Genomic DNA, 18156 nt, shown 5'->3' with positions numbered 1-18156 from the left:
AATCTATTATGTTTAGCTGATTTCTAGGTACTTGAGTTTTGGAGGAACAATTATTAAAAAAACATTTTCATTTATTTCTCTGTCTCCTTTATTTCATTGTTTGTATATAGGAATGCCATGGATTTCTGCATGTTGATTATGTAACCTATCACATTGCTATACTAATATATTATTTCTTGGATGTTTTTTGTAAAGTCTTCTATATTTATTAGATATAAAGTCCTATAGTTTTTATTTTTAACGATGCCTCTGTCTGCTTTCAGTATCAGAGAAATGTTTGACTCAGACAAATTTTGCAGGGAGCTTTCTTGTTTCTTCAATTTTTTGAGTAAGCCTGAAAAGAATTGAAAGCGACTCATCTTTAAAGGTTTGGACTTTTAAAACTATGTTGGGGGGTTGGGAGGTAGGTCAGGGGTTTAGGACACATACCATGCCTGCATAAGAACTCAAGATCTATCCCCAGTACACAATATACCCCTGAACATTGTTGGGTGTAACCCCAGTGACTATAGGCTCCGGCTGCACTTGAGCAGTGCTGTATTGCCAGGAACTAGCATTGAACTGTAGGATAACATTGGTTTGTCCTCTCTCCCTTGATACAGGTAGCTTAGGTTTATCGGGTTACACCCATCACAGTGCTCCCAAGACATTCCCATTCCTTTGTTTATCTGTAACCTCTTTCTTTATGCTCTACTTCCCCAACCGGTCAATCACCTGTATCCCCTAATCATACTGTCTTAACTTGTAAGGTCAGATTCTTCTAAGAACACTGGACTTGTATTCATTAATGAAATATTGCCTTTCTCTTCTCCTTATGTCCTTTTACTTCAGAGCAATGTCTTTTTTGTATAGACACAGGAAGACAGTTAATGCTATGCTTTTGTAACTTGGGAGTTAATTGACTCTGAATAATATTCATTCCTGGGCATCTGTTTTCTCGACTTAAGCCTCAGCTGCCCTTACTTCTTTAAACCAAAAACAGGGTCCCGTTGAGGGACTGGATGGACTCAGGACAAGCTGTGAGCTACCCTGGCATAGAAATGGGCCAGGCCAAAGTGCCATAATACTTAACTATAAGTTAAGAATGTGATCATGGACAGATTCTGTCATGATCCAAAAAGTAACAACTAGATTAGGACCCTGCTAGGGTTAGGAAAGACTAATCTAGCCTGAGCACTGCAGTCTGAGATCTATAGTGAGATGTCCCCAGGAGAGCCACCCTATAAGCTTAATGTGTCTCTTACTGTGTCCATACAAAATAACTAATATTATGAACGTTTGTAAATTTGTCGGACTAAGGATAGGAGAAACACACCCATGAATGGTATTTTGCCCTTGGGTTGATTGTCCTGCTGAATGAGAGTTTCTCCTAGAAGAAGCTTCTCCTGAGGGAAGGACTTTAACCTCTGTTCATTGTATGACCACACCTATGTGTAACCATTGCAGAACTCCTCATGATTTGGGATATGACTAAAGCTGTAAGAGTAGGCTGGGTTATCCAGAAAGAGGATGTAGAAGAATGAAGGAGGATCAGGGGAGAGAAATGAAGGAGGATCAGAAGGATGAGGAAGAAGAGTGGAGACAAGATTGGAATAAACTGCAATTGATACCAACCAGTCTGGCCCTGTTTCCCCCTTCATCGGCCAATCATCATTAGCCGCCACAGGGGTGGGGGAAGCAGACTGAGACTACTGAACACAGGTGGTGAGAGAGAGCCGTCACAGCTTTTGTATTTATTTTGAATACCCATTGAACTATCTGACCCAGTGGTCAACTATCACCTGCTTGAGAGACTTTATTTCCAAATGAAAATAAATTAAACTATGCTGAACAACAATGGTAATAGTGAGCATCCTTTTCTAGTTTGGATCTTAGGAAAAAAGTTTTCCATTTTTCACTATACAGTATGATGTTAGTTGTGGATTTATCCATATGAACTTCATAATATTGAGCTATGCCCCTTCTATTCCTAATTTATTGAAAGTACTTTTTTATCACGGACTGGAGTGATAGCACAGTGGGTAGGTCATTTGCCTTGCATGCAGCTGACCAGGGTTTGATTCTTCTGTCTCTCTCAGAGAAAGAATCCCTCTCGGATTCTTCTGTCCCTCTGGCAAGCTACCGAGAGTATCCCGCCCAGATGGCAGAGCCTGGCAAACTACCCATGGTGTATTTGATATGCCAAAAACAGTAACAACAAACCTTACAATGGAGACGTTACTGGTGCCTGCTCGAGCAAGTCAATGAACAATGGGACGACAGTGCTATAGTGCTACTTTTTTTTTTATCATAAATGGATGTTGAATTTTTTCTTATGCTTTTCAGTATATATTGGTACATTCATATAACTTTTATTTTTACTTATTTATTCCTGTAACATATTACATCAATCCATATATGTTGAGACATCTTTAGAATGAATAACATTTACCCATAATAAAGAATTCTATTATTATATTGCTGGATTCAATTTGCTAAGATCCCATTGAAGAGTTTTACATTTATGTTTATTACAAATATTACTCTATAGGTTCCTTTTCTTGTACTACACTTTTCTGTTTTTGAGAACAGGGTGATATTGGCCTTGTAAAATGTTTGATAGTGTTCCTCATCTTTGATATTTGGAAAGTGTTTCCAAGAATAAGCATTATAGCTTCTTTGATGTAATTCACTAGTGATATTATCTTGTTCTGGGTCTTTGTTCTTAAGGGAAATTGTTTAGTATTGCTCTGATTTCTGTATTTGTGATTGTTTAACCTTTCTATTTCTTTCTGAGTCATCCTTGGGAAGTTATAATGTTTAATAATTTTTCATTTCATCTAGGTGTAAATAGGACAAATATTAATATTACTTATCTATTAATATTAATTAATATGTGTTAATATAGACTAACAATTATCCTTGCTTCAAAGCCTAATGATAATAAAAATTTATACTCAGATTACCATTTCCCCAAGTCCCATCCTTACCTTGTTTGGATTTGTAGATGAGGAGGTTTGTGTCTCAGGGTGATAGCCCAGGAGGGGATTTATTGTTCAGTCAGAGCCCACTGGCATGTCCTTTTCTTTTCCTATAAAAACCTCTTATTGTCTGAGCACAGAGCCAGGAGTAAGCCCTGAGAACCACTGGGTGTTTCCCCCAACAAAACAAACAAACAAACAAAACCCTATTTCTTATGACTTCTTAGACATGATGGTTGCTTTGAGAACATGAGTCTGTCATCTTCCAACCTACTGGAGTTGTGAGCATTCAGTGAAATTATGCTTGTGAATCTCAGTTTGCTGTAAGTGTTTAAAATGTGCAAGCCATGGCTTATGTTTCCCTCTCCCACTCTGCTTATCAGTGAAGAGAAGCAATGTGATATAGATCAGTCCTAAAGGCAATTCAATCATCCTTTTTTATGTCTCATGTTACCTGTGGGGGAATTAGATAAAAGGCATCAGGAAGCTCCAAAGAATGTTTTAAAAACCTAACTTGGGTTTTGTAAACCTTAGCATTCATGTATGCAAATTATCCATTTACACATACTTCATTCCTTCCCTCATAATATTAATTAATAAGCATTTGCTGAGAAAATACCAATGCATGCTTGGTACTTTGCTACTGATGGACACATGGCATATAGAACTCATCATCACTGTGGATGACAAACAAATAAAAATAAACAAGCCTGGTGAAATGTACTGACACTATGCTAAAAATTTATGCAGAACCCTGGTGGGTAAGTGAGTGAGGTAAGTTGTTAGTTCTAAGGTGGTGGGAAGGAACAAGAAAGAACTTCATAGAAGTCTAGATATACCACTCCATAGTATTATGTATGAAAAGTACTTTGAGGGTTCGCATACATGTGTTTGTTGTGTATATGTGCAAGGTGATAAGTAGGTGATGATAAAGAAGAATAGTAAAGAGGTACTATATAAATTATGACATAAAAATTATATTCTAGTCATCAACAGAGAAGCAGAGATATGATATAGTCTGAGTTTTAAGGAATTTTTTGTTATTCTGACAGGAAGAAAATCAGCCAGAAGTAAGTTGTGCTTAAACATAGGTACGCAAAACAAAGACAGTTTATTAAATTTTTTAAAGAAGATCTGAATATTGTATGATGGAAAAAAATAATTGTGATGGGTGGAAAGGTTGAAAGCAATGGTTGGAAATGGCAATTGGCTTTGGTAACGGATCATAGGAATCTATAAACTTGGGACAGGTGCAGAGAGTCTATTCTTGTGGCTGCAACAATGGGGTGTGGATATGGTTATGGGACTTTGGCATGGTGGGTAGCCTCAAAATTTTTAGTTGCAAGGACAGGTGTTTCCATAAAATTTAGCTGCTTGGCATACATCTCCTCAGAGATTTAGCTGGGAACTGGTAAAGCAGGGCTAGTAGGTGAGTCAACATGGTGGCGGCTGTGGGCCATCTATGTATGTTAAAATTCCTCATATAATACATAGCCAGGCCGAAGAACATCTTCTCTTTAGTTTTGGGACAGCAAGAACACTACTCCAAAACATTATTAAGAGTGTAGATCCAGGGTGGTTGGAGATAGCTCAGGGGCAGGGCAGAAGTGGGTGATTTGCATGTGCAAGGTTCCTAATTTCATTCCTGGAGCCACATGACTGTCTGAGAACCACCAGGTGTGACCCTCCAGCACTGCTGAGCCCAAACAACACCATGCATAGCATGGGGACCGAACATTAAACCTTCCAGCTAGTTGTCTGAGTATGGCTGGAAGTGGCCCCAAAATCACCTGAGCACTGCTCCATCCCCAATACAAAGCCCAGGTATATTGAATTTGCTTCTAAAAACCTCTTTGAAGTTTAGAATACATGTTGGAAAAACACCAAGGGGAGTGGTGGGAGCCCACATCCAGTTCTAACTCAGAACTGAATCTCTTAATCCCATTGACATTCACTCCCAAATAATTACTCTTCAGAACACAATTTCTCACAGTTTTCAAATGCAAGCATTCTTTTTCTATAGCTAACCTCTTTGTTGGGTTGACCTTGGATAATAGCCACCATCATGAACTGATCAGGTGCTAAATGGCAACAACTTTTTAAATAGTAATCATCTTCATCATCCATGACCTCCCACAATATAAGTTTATTTAGCCCCATTTTACGCAGACACACAGACTCACAGACACACACACACACTCTCATCATTGTCATCACTGTCATCCCGTTGCTCATTGATTTGCTCGAATGGGCACAAGTAACGTCTCCATTGTGAGACTTGTTACTGTTTTTGCCATATCGAATATATCGAATATGCCATGGAACTGGAGCGATAGCAGAGCAGGTAGTGATCGCCTTGCATGCAGCCGACTGGGGTTCGATTTCTCCATCCCTCTTGGAGAGCCCGGCAGGCTACTGAAAGTATCCTGTCCACACAGCAAAGACACACATATGCACACACACACACACACACACACACACACACACACACACTCAGAGAGAGAGAGAGAGAGAGAGAGAGAGAGAGAGAGAGTGAGTGACAGAGGGAGGGAAGAGAGAGAGAGAGAAAGAGAGAGAGAAAGAGAGAGAGAGAGAGAGAGGCTATGCAAAGTTCAGAGTCTGGAATTACTCTGCTGATTGGTGGCAGAACTAAGAATGGAAGCTCAAGTGTCCAATTCAAAACTTCAGGACACATTTATAGTACTGTCTATATTATATCTTGCTTCATAAATAAAACATTGATGGGACTTCAAAACCAAGGCTCAGAAGTCCAATGTTCTCAGAGAACAAGACATAACAAAACATGTGAATGCATTGCCAATCCCTGAGACCAGTAACCAGCAGGAGAAAGAATTTTATATAAGCAAAAAATGCCGTTGGGAATAAAAGCTAGTGCATTAATGTAACAATTATTCCTCCTGCCTGGTTTCTAACAATATTTTTATTAAAATGCTTTACATATTCTTCAGCCTCTTTAAAAATCTTAAACTGACTCCGAGTCCCCAAACGTGGCAAAAATCTAGGCATTACATTTATAGGACATGAAAGCCCACCAAGAAATAAATCCCAGCAGCCAGGATTAGTAGTTTATATTGTAAGGAGGTGAAAAGCCACATCTCTCCAAGGAATATAGCCAACATAAAAGTCAAACCCAGACGAAAATGAAGGAAGAACCTCAGCTTGAAGGCTCATTCTTCAAGGCTCATGAATAGTTAGCATCAGGAAATGTTCAAAGATGGTACCAGGATTCTCTGTGATTGAGGGTAAGACTTTCAGGGGCTCCGGCTCTACAGAGTATGAGTGAGTAGAGTCAGACTCAGAGGTCAGCAAGTGACAAGGATCAGGGTCCATGGCCACAATTTGATTGCAGTGAACAACTGAATCTCTAGCCAGGGATTAAACATCTCTATGATATAAGGTTTAGTAAATTACTTTCTCTCTCTCCAAAATTACTGATTTGCAAAGTCACAAGGTCTCCCATTGTGGTTCCTTGTTATGATGTCCATAATTTATTTTCGCATACTTCAGCATAAAGAAGAACTCAATTTTCAGAGCCGTTGCCCTAACTGAGATGCACAAACTAGGGTCATCAGCAAACATGCACACTCAAGAGGAAGCCCAAATGTCAGCAGTGACCCTTATGAGCATTTCTGCTGTGTGTGTTTCAATCAACATCTGAGAATAAAAATTGCCATATTGCATGTCTGACATGGGTTTCAGTGATAGGCATAATGTTACCTGCTAACTAGCAAGATGAATACTAGAACTTGCACCATGGAATGAAATATGTTCAGATACACAGACTGGCTAAAACTACTTTGGAAACAAGATTCATCTCTGCATGAACAGGACACAAGAAGGCCTTTGCCCTTTACCCCTCCACTGTGGTTATGACTCTGGCCTTTGATTTGGGAAGCTTTCTAGCAACCTGAAGCTGAGAAAATCTCTGCACTGAAATTATGTTTTGTCCCTTCATTCTTACATGCTAGGTGTAATTGGACATAAGAGGAAAAAGAACTGGAACTTTGGTGAACTCAGGGCAGGTGATTGCCTGCTTGACCAGAAATAAGTTCCTGCCTGTGTGGCAGAACGGGGTTTGAACCCTTCTACTTACAGAGCATCTAGTTCCTGCTACCTGGAACCCCTTTGGCTGCTTCCTAAGATTTCCCGCTTCCACTTCCCATTTCTCTCTACAGGAGCAAAAGCCTCAAGGTATCTTCATCCTTCATCTGATTCATCATTCTTTCATCAAATATGTTTCCAGTTTTTTTCCTTCATTGTCGAGAAGGAGCTAGATGAGTCACAGAAAGGATTTCAGAAGAGCTTCTAGCAAGGAGTAATCTGACGAGAAGTGATTATGCTTTCATTGGTAAAGCGGTGCATTTCAAACCAAATCTGTGTTGCCAGTTGAATCAAGTGTATATTTAATTCTACCCACTCAGGGCCCTAAATAACTTCCCAAAGTCATTTATGAGAATCATGAGCATTAAAAACATGGGCTCAACTTAGAGGAAGTTCCACAGAGACCTCAACACCCATAGATTCAGACCCTCAGGCTCACAGCAGACCTGTGCTTGTCCCACCTCGTAGCATTCTAACCTAGAACACTGGAAATGCTGGAACTAAAGGGATTATCAAGATTATTCTCCAAATCCTCTTCAAACCCTCTTCTCATCAGATGATAAGATTAAACCCTGGAAACTTAGCAGCATTAGAATAAGCCTGCACTGTTTCATCCAGTTTGCAGTTTGGACTGCCTCCAAATTGCTTCTAAGATCAACCCAACAGTCATCTGTCCAGGGTGTGACTGGAAAGCAAGTTTCTTCCCACCACCTGGAAAACTCACAGGACATAGATTCAAGGAAGACTCACAAAGGGAGAAAGAAGAACATGGTACTCTGCACCATGCAGAATGTGAGCTTTAGACTTGGAAGTGGCCTGGAAATTTCATGAAAGAGACCTTTGAGTTAGGCCTGAGGTGATAGGTTGTGAAAAGAGGCAAGAGTGCTAGAATAAGGACAATATCTGGAACTCAATGGGCTAGAGAAAGGAGGACCAGTGTCTAGATCAGCAGTAAGAATGTCTCTGCTGGGGGCTGGAGTGATAGCACAGCAGGTAGGGCATTTGCCTTGCATGCGGTCAACCCAGGTTCGATTCCCAGCATCCCATATGGTACCCTGAGCACTTCCAGAAGTAATTCCTGAGTGCAGAGGCAGGAGTAACCTCTGTGCATCGCTGGTTGTGACCACCCCCTGCCCCCCCCAAAAAAAAAGAATGTCTCTGCTGGGCTTCAATAGAAAATCTAAAGATCCCAAGAGGTGCCACAGACAATTAGGTATAGAATCCCCATGTCTATGAATTTCAGGAAGACATTAAAAATAACAAATGTTTGGAAGCAAAAGATTTGATATAAAAAGAAGCTACCCTGCTACCAACTAGAGGCTCAAGAGTTAAGATGAATGTCCCACTTCGCTCCTACTAAAGGCTAGAACCCAGTAGGAGACTATTCACAGGCAGAAACAAAACCCTGATAAAAATCTAAATGAAGAAATCAGCAGAATTTAAAGTCTTTTTTCTTGAATATACCCTAGCAATGACTCTTATCAGTACAGACAGCCACAAACTAAGGGTGCTTAGAAAAGTCCCTATATAATCAGCTTCCCAAAGCCACTCAGGGAAATCTATTTGCAGCTCAGCGCTCCCCAAGAAGTGTAATAATATTTCTTTCTTGCCTCTTCTTCTCCAAATTTTATTTTATTAATGCACCATGATTTACAAAGTTATTTATTGTTGAGCTTTTGACATATAATGTTCCATCACTGATCCTGCCACCAGTGTCAACTTCCCTCTACCAGTGTTCCCGGTTCCCACCCCCAAGTCCCAGCCCCAGACTGTCATCTTGATAGGTGCCATTTTAAGTTTGGTTATTTAGAGTTTGGGTCTCATTATTTCACTGTTATTAACTCTGTGGTTTGAATATTCAACTCTATCATTCCTAAACACCAAAGATGTGCTGGACCCTTGCCCCCTGTTGCTTCTAATCTGTCTCCCCACTCCTGGCTCACTCATTGTCTTTCTCCTCCCTATACTTTGGGACCTTTAAATTATAGCATTTCCTCATCCAGGTACACTATATACCACATATCAATGATATCATATCATGTTCCATGTAGCAGCAAAATGCATGATTTCATCATTCTATACAAGTGGGTAGTGTTCCATTGTGTGTATACAATATATAATATAGATCACTTCTTCATGACCCACTGATCAGTAGTTTGACATCTAGGTTGATTCCAAATCTAAGCTATTGTACTGAGTGCTGAATAATGGTGGCATACATCCTTTTAAATGAATGTTTTTTGTTTGTTTGTTTGTTTGTTTTAATCCTGGAGTAAAATACCCAAAAGTGAAACTGCTGCATCATGTGGCATTTCAATTTTAAGTTTACTGAGAAGCCTCCATACCTTTTTCCACAAGGGTTGAAGCAGACTACATTCCCACAAACAATGGATGAGTTTCTTTTTTGCCACATTCCCGCCAACCCAGATTGTTCCCAGTATTTTTGATATATTCCATTCTCACTGGTGTGAGATGGTATCTCATTGCTGTCTTAATTTGAATTTCCCTGATAATCAGTGATGATGAACATTTTTCATGTGTCTGTTATTCATCTGTTTGTCTTCCTCAGAAAAATATCTAATCATTTCCTCTCCCATTTTTGATGAGGTTTTAGATTCTGTTGTTATTTATCTTTGTGAATACTTTATATATCTAGGATATCAACACTTTATCTGTCTTGACTACAAATATTGTTTTCCCATTCAGTTAGTTGTCTTTTAATTTTAGCCTGTGTTTCTTTTGTTCCGCAGCAACTGTTTAATTCGATGTAGTCTTATTCGTTTATTTTTTATATTTTTTATTTTATTTTATTTTAAATTTATGTTTTGTCATCTTTGCCAGTGGCATTGTATCACTGAAGACACCATTGAGGTGCATATCTTGGAGCATTCTGCCTACATTTTCCTCAGTGTATTTTATAGATTCTGGTCTTATCTCAAAGTCTTTCATCCACTTTGACTCGAACTTTGTGTAAGGTGTGAGATACGAGATGCAGATCCAGTTTCAAGTTTTTACAGCCTATTATTTTTCTGGAAGAGCCCACCTTTGTATCTTGGATCTTTCTCATTTTCTTTAATAAATCTTTTATAATTCACTATCCCTCTTTTGAAATTATTTTCTTTAAGAGAAATAAAGAAACTAGAACTCTGATGAGGATTGATACTGACTTCTTTTCCCCCTAAGAACATAATCTTGCCTCAGTCTAAGAATAATACTCCCCCTAAATTTGAATGGTAGAGATAGTTCCCGTGACACATAGTTCAAGTGTGTCTCAGGCAGTTGCCTTAGTGAGCCATGCAGACTTTAACGAGTCTTGAGCATCCAGGGAACACACACACCATCAGCAACAGATGGTGAGCCATGCAGGAGGACAGTGATAGTCTCCATTGCTGATACTTTCTTCAGCTCTGTGGCTGCCCCTTTCAGCTGCACCTTTTGCTAACTACAGAAGTATGCCCTCAGACCACGTCTCTGGGTCTATATGGCCTCCTGTGTGGGGTGACTGTTACACTTACTTTCTTTCCGGGAAGTCTCTTGCATTCCAGTGGTTTTCTAGACTCCAGAGTCTGTAAGTTGCCCTTGAAAAATCTTATTAGAGAGCATAACTCTCTCATGCTCCACATGGCAGGAACAAACCACATAACCTCACTGGACATATAACCAGAGCCCTCCAGGCCACAAATTCTTTGTCCCTTACACTTCCTTATTTATGCTTCACCAGGATCCATCATTATCCACATTCCAACTCCATAGACAACAAAAAAAAATAGGAACCATGATCACAAAAGTCCAGCTCCACTCCCAGTGGAGGGTCAGTCAAACAGAGACACAGGTTGTAAGAGTTCTATTAGCAATAAGCTGGCAGGTTGGAAAATAACGAACTCATGTCTTCAGAGTAACCATCTTTTCTGCATTGTCATAGAAGTTTTTAAGAGAGAACAGGGAAGATTTTAGAAAGAATGGGTATAATACTGTGGGTATTATTCTCATACTATTTTTTATGTCCACAAATAAGTGTGATTATTCTATGTCTGTTCCTCTCCTCTAACTTATTTCACTCAGCATGACACTCTCCATGCCCATCAATGTATAAGCAAATTTTATGACTTTATTTTTCCTAACAGTTGAATAGTATTCCATTGTGTAGATGCACCATAATTTCTTTATCAATAGAAATGAGAACCAGAAAGACTGGTTCATGTAGGAAGCTTGCCACAAGAGGAGTGGGCTGGAGAGTACAGGTAGGACAGAGAAAGGACCACAATGACAATGATAGTTGGAATCAATCACATAGCACAAGGGGTAGGGCATTTGCCTTGCATATGGTCAACCCTCTGGAGAGCCGGACAAGCTATCAAGAGTATCCAGCCCACATGGCAGAGTCTGGAAAGCTACCCATGGCATTTTCGGTATTCCAAAAACAGTAACAACAATGGAGGTGTTACTGGTGCCCACTCAAGGAAATCGATGAACAACAGGATGACAGTGACAGTGCTATCCTTTCAGTAACAGGATAGAAAACCACATGCCTATAAGGAAAAGGGGGGAAAGAGAGAGAGAGAGAGAGAGAGAGAGAGAGAGAGAGAGAGAGAGAGAGAGAGAGAAGAATAAAAGTGTCTTCCATAGAGAGAGGCAGACTGTGGGGAGGAGACGGGAAGGGTCCTTCCATCGGTAGTGGGAAATGCGCACTGGTGAAAGGGTGGGTGTTGGAACATTGTAAGACTGAAACTCAAACATGAACAACTTAGTAACTGTGTGTCTCACAGTTACTTAAAAAAAAAAAATCCCCACTGGGCTAATCTCTGGTGGCACACTTTATCTTATCTCAAACTTCAATAAGCAAAAGTTAGATTGGGGGGGGGGATGAGGAACATTGTCCTTAGCTTTAGGCTTTGGTTCAAGAGCAATTTCTCATGTCTAATATTAATCTTTGGCATAATTTCAGATACAGTGAGTTACCCAGATACTCCTGCTAATTAGAGGGGGGAACCACTCCCCAGACCCCTTCCTAGCACAGAGGTTTTTAACACAGACCCTAGAGTTCATTCTGCAGCTCTGAATCCTTGATTTCCCATTAGCCAACTCTGTAACTTGAGCAAATTATTAAACTTCTCTCTATTTCAGTTTCCTCATCTGGAAAATGATCATCATAATAATGGCCTCTATCACATGGCTCTGATCTGTGCAAAAGATGTAGACTAGTGCCTGGCACGTTGTAAGTCCAACAGAAGTATAAACTATTGTTAGCGGTAACCTTGATCCAAGATTGCAATAAATTCTCCCTTCCTCCTCCTCCTCCTCCTCCTCCTCCTCCTCTTTCTCCTCCTCTTCCTCCTCCTCCTCCTCCTCCTTCTTTTTACGTCACACCTGCCGATACACAGGGCTTACCCCTGGCTCTGCACTCAGGAATCACTCCTGGCGGTGCTCAGGGAACCATATAGGATGCTGGGAATCGAACCTGGGTCGGTAGCATGCAAGGCAAATGCCCTACCCGCTGTGCTATCTATCACTCCAGCCCCATGGAAAGGAACTGCAATAAATTGCTTTTTTAGGAATTTATTGCATACCTGGGCGCCCTCAGTGAGTGTGCTCAACCTCTTTGTGCCCATCAGCAAGTCTGGCCATCGAGATAATTAAGATTCTTCCTGGGGTTCTTCCAGCACACTTGTGTCTCATCTTTCTTTTATATTTGGTCCCCTTCCATTTCCTCTAATCCAGCAATTCTTCCCCATAGCCTTACCTAGACTTTCATGCTATCCCAAGAGTGTACGAGTGGAAATGATTCCCTCTTGTGTTCCATAGCTATCTTTGCAATTGTAGGTTTTAAACATTCAGTACAAAAAGAGTTAACTTTATCCTTTAAGAGTCCAGTTCAGAATTAAAAAGAAAGCTCTCCAGTGAGAAGCAGCTTTAAATCTGCTTCCTAGAAGCAACAGGGGTATTATCAGCAGTAAACCATATTGCATATTTAATTGCAAAACCATCCCCAAGGCCAAAGTCTGGGCTGGGGGGAGATTTGGGTCTCTTAGCTACTACTTCCAAGTTCTGCAAAAGACATCACCTTGCAATAAGAGCTATCTTTGTAGAAGGGCTGTTCTCTGACTTGTAGGAATAAGAGGGGTCACCTGCTATATTATTGCTCTGAAAGACTTAGGGTTGAACAGAACCATAGTCTTTGAATGCACAAGAATTACTTTAGAAGGTGAGTAGTTGGTAAGTTTCTCTGAATTCTAACTCTGCCAGGTACACAGTAGAGGTTGTCAAGCTTGGAAAGTTGACACTTCCTGATGGTTTGGCATGAAGGAAGCAGAAGGGTCTGGCAGCAGTAGGGACTTAACAAATGTTGATTGAACAAATGTCCCTGAGGTTGATTCACATATTTCTAGTCTTGAAGTAAACTTTCAAGAACTCTCTCAGGGTTACTGGTAGATTATAATTGGTTGTGGGGATAAGCCAGTTCAATGTTCTCCCCTCCAGTGGTACTGAGGGAGGGAGCATTCATCAAAAATTTTCTCTCAAGCCTTCAAGTAGAGAAGTCAAACTTTAAATATCCCAGCAACTTCTTGCTCACGTATATCAGTGAACTCAAACTTCTCAAAGGATCGCAGGGGGATACCCAAATTAAAGAACGGGCATGTGGTAGGGAAGATACCTTGCTAGGACAGCTTTCCTTGAAAACTTCCTGGGAGTCTCCAAGAAATTTAGAAATTTCCTAAATATAATAGGAAATGAAGCACTGCTGCACTGTCGTCTCATTGTTCATCGATTTGCTCAAGCGGGCACCAATAACATCTCCATCGTGAGACTTGTTGTTACTGTCTTGAGCATATCAAATATGCCACAAGTAGCTTGCCAGGCACTGTCATGTGGGTGAGATATTCTTGGTAGCTTGCCAGGCTCTCCGAGAGGCATGGAGGAATCAAACCCGGTTTGGCCACATGCAAGGCAAACAACCTACCCACTGTGCTATTGCTCTACTCCAAGAAAATGAAATGTATTAAATATCTAGCTCCCATCCTACACTATCAAATGGCATGTCAAGTTCCCACACATATGATTCTCAAAGCCAAACCTTTCCAGGGAACTCATTCAGAAGACCCTGTGTGGGGAAGGATTATTCTAACACAAAATAAGTCCATCTTTTTAATTTTTGTTGGGATGGAGGGCTGGTGTAAGTAGGAGAGTTTGGATCATACACTATGATGCTCAGGAACTACTCCTGATTCTTCACAAGAATAACTCCTGATGGTGCTAAAGGAACCATCTGTAGAGCCAAGAATCAAATCCGGGCTGGTTGCATGCAAAGTAAGCGCCTCATCTCTGGTTCTTTATTTGACTCCTGGATCTCCATCTTTTCTCTGAATTACTGATGTCAGGCCCTTTCAAGGTTGCCTGTCTGTTTCTTCATTCTGAAATCTTATAGATGATCACTGGATCTCAAGTATGTTATTAAATTCAAGTCTGGTCATGTCATTCTCCTTAATACTGCCAATGGTTCCTTATTGCCTTCAAGATAGAATGTAGACTTGTCTACTTGGCATATAATGCTTCAAAATCTCAAAATCTGATCTCCATTCAGGCCTGATACGCAACTACCAATAAAGTCTCTTCATCTATGAAAATATTGAAATACTTGTGTTTCTCCAAAGATCTTTTACCATCCACTGGACTATTCCCTTGCTCATGTATCTCCTGGCCAGCGCACTGGTGAAAGAGACTATGCCTATTCTGGCATTTGACACCATTTACCCAGTAGGCAAATGCTGTGCCAAGATCCCAGTTAAGACCCAGCACTGAGACATCCTTGCATGGACAGTTGGTAACTACAAGTACTGCATTTACCACGCTGGTTGTTTAAGTGCAATATTTGGATTCCTCCCTTAGTCGGCTGTAGCAAACTTATTGGTTACCATTCTTTCATTCACTTCTTTGTTGAATGAACTTAAGGATACCTGAGTATATAAATGAATGAGTGATGGAAGACTTAGTACCTACTATCTGGCCAATCTAAATCATAGAGGAAGGATGGAGAGAAGAATCCGGGCGTTCCGGTAAGCAACGCAGGCCGGAGTCTGCTCTGGACCCCAGACCGGGCCAGCAACACCAGGGAGCCAGACAGAGGAGGTACAGCCGGTACGCCTTCTCCAGATGGAGCCCCAGCGACATTGAGCAGCAACTAACAAGGCTCCGGATGCGGGACTGGGACATCCCCAAACCGTGCAGCCGCTAACACGGCCACGCAACCTTTTCTGAAAAATGAAAACATACAATATATTGATGCCATCCAGCATGTCTGACTGTTGAAGGAAAACCTCCAAATAACGATAATGAGATTCCTGTTGAAAATTGAATGTAATCAAAGTAAGGAAAGAATAAAATGAAAAATGTCTGCCACACAGGCAGAGGGGGGAGTGGTAGGGGGTGTATGCGGGGGTTTGGTGGTGGATCAAATATGAAAACTTTGTAACTGTATCTCACAGTGATTCAATAAAAAATAAAATTAAATAAATAAATCATAGAGGAAGGATGGCCATGGGATGTATGGGTGAGTTGGAAGATACATAAATAATGGGCCCTCCACAGAGATTAGGGAGATGTCATTCTGTGCCCACAAAGTTACACAGGAAGAGTCTTTTACAGGTGGATTAGACTGACCAACATTTTTGTTATCCAAATTCAGAAAGTGAATGCTTTTCATGCATGCCCATATCATCAGTTTTTAGGCAAAACTCACATAATCCAGGCTCAAGAGATACTAGTAAGAAGTGAGAGTTCCAAACACTGTGAAGGTGCATAAACTTCTGCTGACCCTCTCCAATGATTTCGGTTTTCAGTTTCAATACACTAATCTTATTCAAAATCCTGTCGCATGAGATAATGTATGCACACAATAATTTTACTGTTTTTCAAAGATGAAAGTTTCTGGGGTATATCTAGCTTCAGGTGTAGCTGGTTCCAGGGCACAAATAATAGAACACTTTAAGTTCAATTTTGTTTTTATTTTTTTTTGAGTTAAGTCTTTTTCCAAGTTGACTTTATCTCAGAACTTACATAGCAATCAAGACAACTTTCTTCCCTCCAGGATCCCATTCTTTCAACTTCAGGTCTAGTTGGCAAGACTAAATGATTCTTTGTTGGGGGCTGGAGTGACAGCCCAATGGCTTGCAGCACATGTAGAACTGTTTTTTTACCCAGCACCATATACAATACCCCGAGCACTGTCAAGTACGACCACCAAGCATGGAGTGATCTCCAGCCATGGAACTAAGAATAGCCCAAGACCACTGCTCTGTGTGTTTCCAAACCCTCTGACCCCAAAAAATAATTCCTTCTGAAAGTTCTGAAATGCATATTATTGTATCTCCTGGGTTCTAATTAGGTCATATAGCCATCCTGAACTAATCCCATAGCCAACAGAGCAATGTTATGTTTGGATTGCCTAAGGCGTAAATCACATCCTAAAAAATAAAAGAAAAAAAAGAAAGAAAGAAAAAGGAGCCTCAAACAAAGCACAAGAGCCAAGAGTAGGTGAGAGTGAGGGAAATTGGATATGGGTTTACAAATCACAGAAACTACACTAGAAAAGAAGGTCTTTATTGGTAAGAAAGCAACTTATGTAAATTAGTCAACAAGTCTAACCAGAACAAACTGAAGAACCAGCTCCTAAAAGAAGAAATAGGGTCAGTTTGATGCCTGATAGAGTGAGGGAGATGCGACATCAATGTATATTCAATGGTTTTTTCAGGAAATTCATGCAGATTTATGAGGGGGAATGGTGGACATGCACAACTGAGGAACGTATAATGGACACACATTATATGTATAGAAAGTGTCAGGGAAATGTCTTCAGTATAGTAGTGAGAAGGGTGACTAAATGTTGAGGCTTCTCTACAGTCTGCGCTGACCAGTACTGCCCAGCAGGGGTCTAGACTCCCTATCAGTAAAAATGCTTGTGTCAGTTTGTGTCTTTACCCAATCAAAACCAACAGAGGGGCCGGAGTGATAGCACAGCGGGTAGGGCGTTTGCCTTGCACACGGCCGACCCGGGTTCGATCCCCGGCATCCCATATGGTCCCCCAAGCACCTCCAGGAGTAATTCCTGAGTGCAAAGCCAGGAGTAACTCCTGAGCATTGCTGGGTGTGACCCAAAAAGCAAAGAAAAAAACAAAAACAAAAACAAACAAACAACAAAACCCAACAAACAGAATATCAAGTAAATAGCTCAACAGGCTGAGCTCACGGTTTGTATGCAGGAGGACCCTGAACCACATGGTGCCCATGGTGCCATGGCACTGAACTGGAGTAGTTCCTGAGCACCAATAGGTGAAAGGAAGAAATAAGGAGAGAAAGAAAGAAAGAAAGAAAGAAAGAAAGAAAGAAAGAAAGAAAGAAAGAAAGAAAGAAAGAAAGAAAGAAAGAAAGAAAGAAAGAAAGAAAGAAAGAAAGAAAGAAAGAAAGAAAGAAAGAAAGAAAGAAAGAAAGAAAGAAAGAAAGAAAGAAAGAAAGAAAGAAAGAAAGAAAGAAAGAAGGGAGGGAGGGAGGGAGGGAGGGAGGGAGGGAGGGAAGGAAGGAAGGAAGGAAGGAAGGAAGGAAGGAAGGAAGGAAGGAAGGAAGGAAGGAAGGAAGGAAGGAAGGAAGGAAGGAAGGAAGGAAAGAAGGAAGGAAGGAAGGAAGGAAGGAAGGAAGGAAGGAAGGAAGGAAGGGCCAAGGAAGTTACTGTGGAAAAGAAGTAACAGCTTCCAAATCTGTCAGTTTGCTTTTGTTTTGCTAACCCCATGGGGTTTTTCTACTTCCATGTGGAGGAAGAAGGTGCACAAAGGTACAGAAAGATTTGATTATTCTATTATAGTCCCACTAACAGGGCTTCATGCCAGACAGCAAGGAGCAGCTCCCCCAGGTGTGGGGCTCAGGGAAGACTTTCCCCAAGTGTGCCAAAACAGTGTATAGATTTAATTAAAGTTGCTTGAGAAACAACAAAAGTGGGAATTTTTCTTGACCCCCGTCTATCTCCTAAGAGCAAGAGACAAATCTCTAGGGTAAGGGGTGTCCTCACTTCCAGGACAGATGAAGCAAC

Source organism: Sorex araneus, chromosome 6 (genome assembly GCF_027595985.1).
Source record: "Sorex araneus isolate mSorAra2 chromosome 6, mSorAra2.pri, whole genome shotgun sequence".
Classification (NCBI taxonomy): Eukaryota; Metazoa; Chordata; class Mammalia; order Eulipotyphla; family Soricidae; genus Sorex; species Sorex araneus.
This window is presented reverse-complemented; position numbering follows the sequence as displayed.